This window comes from Heterocephalus glaber, unplaced genomic scaffold (genome assembly GCF_053883595.1).
Source record: "Heterocephalus glaber isolate CG9 unplaced genomic scaffold, H.glaber_assembly_v1.0 deba00000281, whole genome shotgun sequence".
In the NCBI taxonomy this organism is placed as follows: Eukaryota; Metazoa; Chordata; class Mammalia; order Rodentia; family Bathyergidae; genus Heterocephalus; species Heterocephalus glaber.
The window spans coordinates 8,913,833-8,926,282 of NW_028258139.1; the positions used below are offsets into that span (position 1 = coordinate 8,913,833).

A 12,450-nucleotide genomic window follows, 5' to 3' on the forward strand; every position below is an offset into this window, starting at 1 on the left:
CCCCGCCCCACCCCGCCCGCAGCGCCGCGAGCTTTCGTTTCCCACCCAAAGGAAAGTGAAACTCAGCGCGCTGGCTCGTGCGCGTGCACAGGGACCCGAGGCGCGGGCGAGCCGCCGGTGCGTCTGCTCTGTGCAGTTGAGCGTTTAAAAACCCGGACTGTGTTCTCCATCTATGCCCTGGTCTATGAGTCCAGGAAAACCAGCTCCTTTCTGTTTGACATTTTAAGATTTCCGCAGTTGGGAGATTAAAATCATTTGGCATTTCAGTTACATATGTAGAGCTTTTCTGTCCTTTCCTTCCCTCCTCCTTCCTTCCCTCCTTCTTAGTGCTATTCTATCATTTCTTATTTTCTTTTTTTTGTTTTTTTTGGTACCGGGGATCGAACTCAGGACCTTGCGCTCGCGAGGCAGGCGGCGGAACCACTGAGCTAAATCCCCGGCCCCGTGCTATTCTATAATTTCTTTTTTTATTATTATTCTATAATTTCTTAATCGTGCTGTAGGTCCGACGAAACAGGGTCGAGTATGCGGTTATTCCGAAGTCCCCCTGCTCTGCCCAGCCACGTGGGCGGTGCTAGAGCGCAAGGAAAAGAAAAGTGAATCCAGCGCGATTCTCGATTCTCGCAGGTTTGTCCTGAGGATCTGCCTTTCAGATCTCAAGCTTACTGGGTCCCTGCCATTCGCCAGGCTTCTCCATTAAGCTCTAAGCCTCTGAAGGCTCTATTTTTAATTCCAATTTTATAGGAGAGAATATTAAATTTCAAACAGGTTAAATGACCGGCCCAAAGTGACCAGACTGTGAGGGGTGAAGCCAAAATTCTAAAGGGGATCTGATTCCAGAAAGTTCCGTTTTAACCCCCTTGCTATCAAGCCTGACTTCAGTATCATCCCTTCATGTAAAATAATAGATCGTTGTAATTAGGAGTCCCCTAGGTGGGCATGAAGATACAGATAAAGTTAACGGACCTACGCATGCACCCCTGAAACTTGCTGTGTCAATGCAGATGTATTCCATGTATGCAGACTCACGGAGACGGACAGAAGGGCTTTGCAGGGTCCTCAGACTCCAGCTGCTGTAAATTTGTGCAGGGAATCAGAATGCGATCTCCTCACAGGTGCGCGTTACGGTGTTTCTGACAAGCGTCCACTCAGCGCTGGACAAATGTGAGAGTGAATGCCCCCCTCCCAAAGTGGCCAGGACTTTTCTGAGTGCCGGTAAGGTCTGCAGTTAAAGGTATGTATTCTGTTCATAATCTCACAACCCGGAGATATACATATGTGTCCGTCAAATGTGCGAACAGTGTGCGTGTTGAAAGTGTGAGCAGACGCCCGTAAACTAAGAGTCCTCTTTCCGTCTGTGGAAATAGAGGGCAGTGGAGCACGCACAGCGTTTGCCTCTGGAACTCTGGTTGTGTGTGTACAGCACGATGCTCACATGGTACACAGCAGTGAACACAGAGCAGCCCCTCAGTTCTGTTGCTGACCAATCAGTTCTTTCACCAGCTTCATATTTGCTAAGCCTTGTCCATTAAAAGGAAACTCAAAAACTCTGCGGTGAAAGGAATGAAGAGAGGCTGTTGCCAGATTTGATCGTTTGCTAACCATTTCAAGCCTGTAGAGTTCTAGCGAACAACTGGTAGCTACTCCCAGTGACTTTTTTCCTTTTTAAAATTTTATTGGTGCATTTTAGATTTACCTATTAATCCCATTCATCATAGGGAATTTGTACCTGTACATGATATATCTTGATTCTTTATTTCTCATTCCCCTACCCTCCCTTCAACTCTTCTTCCCCTTCTTATTTACAAAAGCTTTGTTTCCATTGTTTTCTATTCTCTTTTTTTGTCCCTTCTTTCCTTTCCCCCTCTCCCCTCCCTTGTTCCTCTTCTCATATGAACATTTTCTTCCCATTTGCCAATATCTGTTACACATTTTGGTCTTTATTTACACTTTCAGGTTTTCACACCAGAGAAACAATGTGTGTCCAATTTATTTCACTTAAGAGTATGGTCCCAAGGTCCATCCATTTAACTATAAGTGTGTGAAGCGCATCCTTCTTTATGGCAGAGTAGTACTCCATTGTATAAAAAAATCCCACATCTTCTTTATCTGTTCATCAGTTGATGGACATTTGGGCTGTTTCCAAGCTTTAGCTATTACAAACTGTGCCGCTATAAACATGGTGTGCATATATCGCTGTGGTAGGATGCTTTTAATTCTTTCATTCCCAGTGATTATTAAAGGTCAACTCAATTAATTCTCTTTGAATCTTGGTAGTTCACTGGAATGAAGTAACTGGCATTACATAGATGAATCTTGGGAACAGGGGCTGAGCTACATGGTCCATTTCCATTATCATGGGGTTCTTCCTCTTCCCCTTCCCCTTCCTTCCCTTGGCCTCCTGCACAATTCAGTGCCAAACCCCTCAGGTGGCTCAGGGCAGGGTGCTAGACCCCAAGCAGGGTGAGGAAGGCGTCAACACAGAGGAACCGCCCGGCACTGGTGTCCAAATCTGCGTGAAGCGGGCAGATGGACCTGGGTGGAACCCAGTAGAACCCGGGTGATTGAGGGTGTGCCGAGTGGTGGGTACATTGTGAAGGATGCTGGAGCACAGACACTGGAGTGGAGTGTGTCCATGTAGGGAGGGATGCTGGTAGAGATGGGAGATGGGTTATACGCAGGGGGCTGATAAAATGATAAATCTATTAAGGGTAACTGGCCCCAGGTTTAAAACTGTCAGGGAAAGGAGTTACAGGTAGACAATGAGTGAATGAGCCCTGAGGGATGGAACTAGAACGAGAGACGTCAGTGTGGATCGCTGACCTTCATGTGTGTACACAGATGCTAACGAGGGAACTACAGAGGGGCAGGTGTGTGTGCCTGCATGCATCCCCTAACTCGGTCCGCCACCGGGAGGGTCTGTGACCAGTGATGCCCACAGGCACGTCCAGCCCCGGACCCTAGCTTCCCTCTGCTGTTCTCTAATGAAAGGGACCAGAGTTGCTGAGAGAAGCAGCTGTTTCCAGGTGAGAGCAAAGGAAGCACGAGGTGAGCCTGGGATGTCTGCACCCGCCTGAACACAAGGAGCTGTCCCAGCAGTGATGGGGACGCGTCCAGAGGGCGCCAAACAGTGTGAAGGAGCTCCCTTTGGCCCACTCGGAAACACTCTGAGCATCAAAAGGAAATGGGGGTAATAACGTTGCAACCCGTTAAGTAAAAAGGTGAATAAACTAAAAGTCTGATGAGGAATAGGGTATTTATATAGTTTCAAAATACTTTCCCACAAAATATATAGTATTACTTATAAGTAATAGGATATATGTAACATTACATTATATCTACAAATACTGTAATTAATGTAAATACCAGTGACAGAGGGGGAAAGAAATACCTGTCCAGTAGCTGTGGGTAGCAGTGGGAATTGTAGTCTGTAATGGGACAGTTGCAGTCGTATGCCATCTGCTGGGATGTAAGGAAAAGGACACAAGCCTCTTTGTGAAATCTCTGCCATAGATGCTGGCCTGCACCTATTTATGAGGAGGCATTGGGGTGACCTGGACTGACAGACATTCTACAAAACAGGCCCCCTGTAACCTTCCAAAATGTCAGGATCATGAAAATCAAAGAAAAGTTTGAAGAACTGTTCCCCACCGGCAGGGGCCACAGGGATCACTATAAGCAACACGAGGTCCCCAACTGGATCCTTCGCTGTGAAAGACAATATGGAGACATCTGTGGCGACCATTAGGTGGTGAGTAATTTCACCCTAAGGTAATGGGGGAAATGAGACATCTCATGGAAAACTTAGCCTCAAATGATTCAAGAAAAAAGTTCTTGAGCTACATTTATAGTCGGGTATTTTTTTCTGAAGAGTATTTACAAGAATGTGCTTTTTAAAAACATTGGTTAAAAGATTTCTCAATACTAGCCAAGAGTTTACATTGAGAGTGCATAATGCTTGCTTCAAAGGGAAATTGGGGCCCTGAGAAGTATTTTCTGTAACTTGTACCATGTTTTTGCCTATTTTGATATTTTTAGTGTCACTGAAATTCTCATCAGCTGAATTTCTTACTCCTTTTTAAAAATCTGAAGTATGAGATAAGAGGCCACGTCTAACCACTTCGCTTGAAAATTCTGCCTAAAAACTTGGTCACAGAGGAAGATGCTGCCTGACTTTATGAAATAGTCTAGTTCTCCCTGGAAGGAGGTGGAAAGCTACTTTACAGAAAAGCTATTTCCCTGAGGCAAGGAATAATTTATAGCAATTCTAATGAAAAGGGCAGGGCTTGCTGTATATGGTAGGAGTACAGCATGGTTAAAAAAAAAAAAAAGAGGGCCAGGGATTTAGCTCAGTGGTTCCGGCGCCTGCCTTGCAAGTGCAAGGTCCCGAGTTTGATCCCCGGTACCAAAAAAAAAAAGAAAAAGAAATAATCAATGATTGATAGTTGTAGTGCTTCCTTACAAAACTCATTTCTCTGCTGACATGTGTGGCTCCATGTGACTTGCTCATTCCCTCTCCACAGTTCTATTTTCTTCCCTGTGTTTTGTCTAGATTTGTGTGTGTGTGTGCGTACTTTAAATTTTACTATACTGTGCGTGGTTCCAAGAATAAATCATAAGTTTGTTTTTAAAGGGTACAAATCAAATCCCCTTCACAGTATTCATTCAGGTAAATACATTACCCTAAGAGGGGGAGGGAGGTGTTAAGTCAAAGCAGCCAAAGGGAACCTTAAGTTTCACTTTCCTGGCATACGCTCAGGGGACATCAAAACAGACTGCGCTATGCTATCTCTCACCTTCCCCCATCATTCTCTTTTCTCTGGCAGTTTCCTGTCTGAATGAATGGGGGGATTTTAAAAATTATTATTAAATACTGTACTTTGGAAAATAAACTTTATACACAGGAAAATTGTTAACGACTCTATACTTTGCACTCATTTTTAACATTTTGGCACACACACACATCTCATACACAAATATGTCTCACATACACACACGCACACATCTACATGTCTCTTTTTTTTTTCTTTTTGCTGGCTTACTTGAGAATAAATTGGAGAGATCAAGATCCTTCTGCCCTAAGTTAGTCAGTATGTATCTCCTAGGATCAAATATATGTTCTTATATAACTCCAGGGTAGTTCTCAACCAAATCTAGGCAATGTGATGTTGATACAGTACAGTGTGCTAAAATATAAAGTCAGTTTTTGAATCTTGCCACTTGTCTCAACACTGTCCTTTACAGCAACTTTTTTTCTCCATGCAGGATCCGCTGCATAATCTATTCACATAGGGTTTTATTATATTCTAAGATCGTTGTAGAGTTAGATGTAGTTGTGAGAAATAGTACAGAGATTCTGTGGACTCTTGGCCTTGTTTTCCCAACAGTAAGATAACATACAGTACATATTGCAACCAGGATATTGATGTTGACACAGCCAAAATACATTTCCTTCAATACAATACTCCCTCTCAGCACCTTTTAGAGCCATACCTGTTTCCTTTCTGCCTCCACCTCTTCCTTAACCCTTGATGACCACTCATCTGATCTCCATTTCTGTAATTTTGTCATTTCAAAAAGTATTATATAAATAGACCCCCAGGTATTAATCTTTGGGTTTAGCATTTTTGTTTCCATGCAGCATAATTCTATGAAGATATACCAAGATAGTTAAATGCAGTAGTACCTCAGCCCACAAATTTAATTCTTTCCACAATTCTGGTCAAAAACCAAACTGGTTGTAAACTGAATCAAATTTCCCCATTAGGTCAACATGAAACCTAATTGTTGAATTTGATTTGATTCACGACCAATTTGGTTTGCAACCAGAATTGTGGAAAGAATTAAGTTTGTGAACCAAGGTACCACTGTATATCAATAGTGTATTCCTTTTTATTGCTGAGTAATATTCCATAAGATGAATATACCACAGTTTAACCATTCAGCTGTTAAAGAATATATGACCTATTTCCATTTTTTGTTCATTACAAATAAAGCTGCTCTTTGAAATGGAGTAGTTTCTCTGTGCAGACATGCTTTTATTTTTATGGAATATAATTTCTGTGTGGTATGTAGGTGCATCTTTAATTCTTTTTAAAAGTTCCAGATTCTTCTCCAGAATGATGGGATGCTTTTACATTTCCACTAGCACTAGCCTTTGGCCCTTCCTGGTGCAGATCCTTGGTATGAACTTGCATGAGACACTGCCTTGGGCTCTAGGCGTTTGGCTGGACTTGTGCAGGACATTGCTGTAGGATCCAGGCCCTCGGCTGGATTATTCAGGTCTCTAGTGTGTGGACAGATCTCTTGTAGTCCTCTCCATTTGACTTTTTGGGTGAATTTTATAAAATAATCCTGTACATTATGTGTCCTGTATTAAATCTATCACCTTGCAAACCCTGATAACAGTGGTGCTTGCCAGACTTCTCCACTATAAAAGTACAGTTTTAACCTTGTAATTAGTAATCTGAAGGGAGATAATGTACTGTGAGACTGAGTAAATATTTTTTAACCCATGAAGACTGCAAAAAAAAAAAAAAGCCTCCAGGAGAAATATTCTATTCAAACCCCTGACCTGCCGGGGATTTAGCTCAGTGGTTTGGCCGCCTGCTATGCAAGCTCAAGGACCTGAGTTCAATCCCCGGTACAAAAAAAAAATACCTCAAACCCCTGACCTAACAGACTTGACCAGCTTTTAGCATGGCCTCCAGCATCTGGGGGGACAACCCAGGCCCTTTCTGAGTACCACCTGGAAAAGCTCAGGGCTATAAAAGCTTATATGGTTTGTGCAGCCAGCACCTGATGCAGGCCCCTGACCTCCTGTCTTAGAGCACTTACTAAAGGAAGGATCACTGCTGTGACTTCTTTCCCTGTCACTTTGAGATGTGTGTGTCCACTGAGCACAATACTACGGTTCCCACCATGAGAGAAGAGCAGCCGCCAGTCTGTGTCCAATTTAGTTGTTAACTGAATTGAACACTGCTGGTGGAGTTCATGGCAGCTTGACTCCTGGAAACGTCACCAACCAGTCATGCATGACCAGCAAAGGGGACATGACGTGGCACAGTCAGGTACCCATAACCACTGGTAATTACTGCTCCTTTTCCAGGTAGATAGGTACTCATATGAGAATAGGAGGTGCTGAGATCAATGGCAACTGCAGACCCCTTAGACGAGGCTGCTGAGTGGAAGGCAGACTCAGCTAGCGGAAGGACAAAGCCATCCTGAAAACTGATTCTGTCCTCAGTGAGCTTTACTAAATTTCAGTTTTGGAATAGATTCAGATTTAGCCAGGTGTGGTGGTGCACACCTGTAATCTTGGTACTTGGGAGGCTGAGGCAGGAGGATTGCCATGAGTTCGAGGCCTTTCTGGGCTACACAGTGAGTTCAAATTCAGCCTGAACTACATAGCAAGACCCTGTCTCAAAAAACAAAAAAAAAATCTAGAATAAATTCAGATTTACAAAATTATTGTGAAGATAAAACAGAGTGCTCATATCCCCCATACTCAGGTTTTCCTATGAACATCGTATTTTATAGTAAGGTACATCTGTCACAATGAATCGATGTTGGTCCATTTTACTCAATAAAGTCTCTCCTCTTTCCTTCCTGTCTTCTTCGAGCAGACACGGACCTTCAGTAACTCTCTGACAGTGAGCTTGGTGTGCTCACCTCGTTCTGTGAAGGTGCCTTGAGCAGGGATCACAAGCTTCCAGGCAGGTGTGAGCTCACTGGCACCCTCCCTGCACTTCAGGGCTCCTCACATGGAGGCCACCTTTGATGCTGATGCCAGCCGCACCCGTGACATCTCTGTTGTGGACAAGAGAACAGGAAAGGGGAAGAAGACTGCTGTCGCAGAGACAAGGGCCACTTGGACAAGGAAGACAGTGAGCGTGCGGCTGGGGAAGCTGGAAGGCTTGGAGCCAGAGATGAGGAGTAGAGGAGCAGGCATCGAGCAGGAATTGCTTAAGTCATATTCATTCAACACGAAGCCAATAACGGAAGATGAGAAACTTCAACGCAAGAGCAGCAATGAGGAAAAACAGTCAATTTTCAGATTTTTACGGATAATATTGTTCTACTACATGCAACATATTGTTCTGACTGTACAAGCGCTAGGACCCAAATTCCATCCCCAGTACCAGAAAAACAAAACAAAACATATCGTTCTGAAATACACCTACATTGTGAAATGCCACATCTAGTTAACTAACATTTGATTACCTCGTGTGGTTGATCATTTGTCATCTCCTCTCTTGGCATTCTTCAAGAATGTAATATGAAATATTTAAAAAACCAATAGGAAATAGGGGGAATGAAAAGAATTAAGATATGGGCCGGGGATTTAGCTCAGTGGTTTCGCCGCCTGCTGTGCAAGCGCAAGGACCTGAGTTCAATCCCCAGTACCAAAAAAAAAAAAAGGAAAAGAATTAAGACGTGTTATGTATATGTACCAACTCTCCAAGAATAAATGCTGCCTACATGATACTCACTTAGTACTCACTTGGTACAGTCCTTGCCAGGCGTGCACAAAGCTTTGGATTTGGAATCCAGTTCCACAAAAACAAAATGAAAAGAAATTCACTTAAAATATAATGATATAAGTGGCTTAACAGTAAAACTGGAGAAAAATGTATTGTAAAACATCAAGCAAAAACAAGGAGCACTGGGCTGGGGATTTAGCTCAGTGGTTCCACCACCTGCCTCGGAAGTGCAAGGACCTGACTTCAATCCCCGGTACCAAAAAAAACACAAACAACAAAGAGCATTGTCTATAATAGATTAGAGCAGATTTCACAGCAAAGAAAATTGCAAGGAATAAAAGGGACATTATACAACAGTACAGGGGCCAATCCACCACAGAGACATAGAAATCTTAAATGGTATCGTAAATGCTCTGATACCATAAATGTTTATAATAGATTCCACCGGGCCTGTTAGCACATTCCTGTAATCCTATCACTAGGGAGGCTGAAGCAGGAGGATCACACTGAGTATGAGGCCAGCCTGGGCTACATAGTGAGTTCGAGACCAGCCTGAACTATACAGTGAGACCCTGTCACAACAACAACAACAAAAGCAGAATCCAAAATCCAAATATATGAAGCAAAAACCCCTAGAATAGGAGAGATATACTTGGAGAGTATCAACAATTGATAGACTAGCTGAACCTAAAATCTGCAAGGACAATAGAATAATTCAACAACTCCAACTAATCCATATTTGCAGAACACTTTAGCCAACACCAACACTTCTTTTCAAGCACCCATGGAACATTGGCCAAGATGACCTTATTAGGTCACCGATCCACCCTCACAAAGTTTGAGACAGATCTAAAACAATGCTGAGAAATAAATTCATAGCATGAGGTGTTTATATTAGAAACAAAATTTGAATCATTTAAGCTCTCACCATAAGAAACTAGAAAAATAAGAGCAAGTAGACCAAAGGAATTATTAAATATATGAGCATAGATCAATGAAATTGAGAACAGATACATAGTGAAAATTTAATAAAGCAAAAAGCTTATTCTTTAAAGAGATCAACAAAATTGACAAACCTCTAGCTAGCCCACTAAGAAAGAAAGAAAACAGACAAATCACCAGTATTAGGAATGAATCTACACTTCCACCAGCAGTTGAGAAGGGTTTCTTTTTCCCCCACAGCCCCTCCAGCATTTGTTATTGGCTGATTTCATGATAGCAGCCATTCTTTCTGGATTGAGATGGAATCTCAGAGTTGTTTTAATTTGCATCTCTCGAATGACCAGTGAGGTTGAACATTTTTTCATATATTTAGTTGCTCTTTCTACTTCTGCATCTGAAAAGTGTCTTTTCATTTCAGGTGCCCATCTTTGGATTGGGTCTTTAAATTTGGGGGATCTGATTTTTTAAAATTCTTTATTTATTCTAGATAGTAGTCCTACACCTCTTCTACCTTTACATATACCTCTTAGACATCACTTTTGTGTCTTTGACATCCATGTTTAACTCCATTTCCATAAATCTAGAGGAAAGGAACATGCCTCCACCCCAGACCCTGGCCAGGGGATGTGTTACAATCTCCCTAAGAAGGTTGAAGTCACACCCGGGGGGCCCCTGAATCCATGAGCAGGTGTCTCACCTCTGTCCAGAGAGAAAACAGCCCTTCCTATGTTGGGGCTGACAGCTGCTGACCCTCATTTTCTACCGCAGACCCCTAGACAGACCCCCAGGGAAACTGGTGGAAGGTTGACCTCTGGGAAGAATGCTCCCAATAAACAGTGGATCTGGACCTGCTTTTTTTAACACCATGATTCCCACAGAGAAGAGCAAGAACATGGGCTCTCTGGAAACAGTCTTCTGGGAGAGAGTGGCATTGCTTCTTGCCTAGTCTTCCTCTCCTGGAAATTAGATTCTCCCTATAATCTTGGAGCCTCCAAAGAAGAGGGACTGAAACATTTCAGGAAAGTCAGCACTTAGCACCTCCGGGTAGCTCAACAGCAGCTTCGTTTTGGGGTTTGTTTTTTGTTGTTGTTGTTTGTTTGTTTAGTACCAGGGATCAAACTCAGGACCTTGTGCTTTTGAGGCAGGCAGCGGAGCCACTGAGCTAAATCCCGGCAACAGCAGCTTCCTAAGAGCAGCCTTTTGACTGTTCCTAAAATCCTGTCTGAGCCACGGACTTCAGAGAAGAGAGCCATGTACTCATCCTCTCCTTTGTAAAGGATAAAGATTTATTTCTCTCCACTCCTTGTTTTACAAGGCAGCACTGGGAACCTGGGAGGGGAGGGAAGATGAGACACGAGGACAGACCTGGGGAGCCCTGGTCCCCAACGCCTCCTTTAACCTGCACAACAGCTCTGAGTTTGTGTCTCCCTCTGCCAAGGGAGCAGGATGTCTGAGACTGTTGGTTGGATAAGGTGTGCACACATAGAAAGACAAGCTATACTAATGCCCTGTTTAAAACTTTCTAATTGCCTGTGTTTCACTCAGAAAGAATCTAAACTCCTTACCATGCTCTCTAAGGCTGGGTGTGTGCTAGCACCTGCTGGCTCTCGGGTCCCATCTCTTCTCCTCTTCCTCTCCCAGCATCCCCTGAGAACACGGTGACCTCCTTTTTGTTCAGAACTCTAAACTTGTTCCCAGACATTTGTTTTCACACTTGATTTTCCCATCCTCTGACTCCTCCCGTCATCTGGGTCCCCATGAAGTCTTCTATGACCACTCAAGCCACAAAGACGCTCCCTGGACATTTCCTCCCATTGGCAGGCTTATTTCACATCACGTGACCCCATCTGACAGGAGCTCATTCACTTTACAGTTACGAAGGCAGGAAATGAATCTGTCTTGTCACTAGCTCTCTAGCTCCTAGGACAGTTCCTCGGACAGGATGTGCAGTTGCCCCTCTTGTCTATTGTTTACCATTTGTAGGTTTGGTTTCCCAGGCAAGGAAGGGTGAGTACAGTATACGAGATATTTTGAGAGAGAGAGATCATAATCACATAACTCTGTGTGTGTGTGCGCGCGCGCGCGCACTGGGGAACAAACCCAGGCCTTTACACATGCTAAGCACGTTCTACCAATGAGCTACATCCCCAGCATAACTTTTATGGGAGTATTTTGTTGTAATTTTCCTGTTTCATTAACAGTTATTATTGTTCATCTCTTCTGTGCTTAATTTAAAAGTTAAATCTTATCATAGGAATGTATGCATAGAGGAAAACAGTTTTGTTGGTTTTTTGGTACCTGCGATCGAACTCGGGTCCTTGTGCTTGTGCAGCAGGTGGTGAAACCACTGAGCTAAATCCCCGGCCCCTGAGGAAAACAGTTTTATAGGGTTTGGTACTCTCCATGGATTCAGGCATCTAGTGGGGGTTGTCTTGGATGTGCAGCCTGTGGAGAAGAGGAGACGACTGTTCTCAAGTATCTGATGAGAGAATGAAAGTGTGGAAGTGCAGTCCACACCTGGGCCTTGCTATAGATTCACTGTTGTGGCTTCTGCGCCCTCCCTCCTTGGAATCTTCTCAACACCCAGGTTGTGTCTGGTCATTCCCCAGCATGCAGGCCATGAGAATTAAAATTCCTGATTAGGCCTTCTCGTGTGTGACTTGATTTCTCCCTCACCCAAAGACAGTGACCTTCATTTTCTTTCGTGACAAAGGGACAAAGGAGGGTCTGATAGAGTTTAGCATCCATTTTTGGCCATTCCTGTCACCTGTGGGTACTGCAGTCACCTGTGGGAACCCTCCCCCTACGTAAGACAGGAATCAGGCTGAGGTTGGGAAAATGGCTTGATTCTCTCTCTTTCTCTTTCTCCACCCCCCCCCGCCCCCGGGGATTGAACCCTAGGCCTTTGCTCTGAGGTGCATCCTCAACCTTTTTTCTGAGGCAGAGTCTCACAAAATCTAATCTTGTTACACTTGACTAGTTCATTGTGCTTTCAGTGGAGCAGCATAAAGAGACATCATGGGCC

The 12,450-nt window shown here is 43.7% G+C and overlaps 1 long non-coding RNA gene across 3 annotated transcripts; it reads left to right on the top strand.

Moving 5' to 3' along the window:
- Positions 1–57: 57 nt before the first annotated feature.
- On the top strand, positions 58–8,491 carry LOC101708946 (uncharacterized). Of its 3 annotated transcripts, none has more exons than XR_015440823.1 (5): positions 58–117; positions 504–627; positions 1,116–3,221; positions 3,514–3,751; positions 7,626–8,491. It is a non-coding gene; the product is annotated as an uncharacterized LOC101708946 (long non-coding RNA). The 3 variants fall into 3 exon arrangements; XR_204869.3 differs by having other exon boundaries at positions 75–627; positions 1,116–1,234; positions 2,992–3,221; XR_015440820.1 differs by having other exon boundaries at positions 74–627.
- The last annotated feature ends 3,959 nt before the right edge of the window (positions 8,492–12,450 follow it).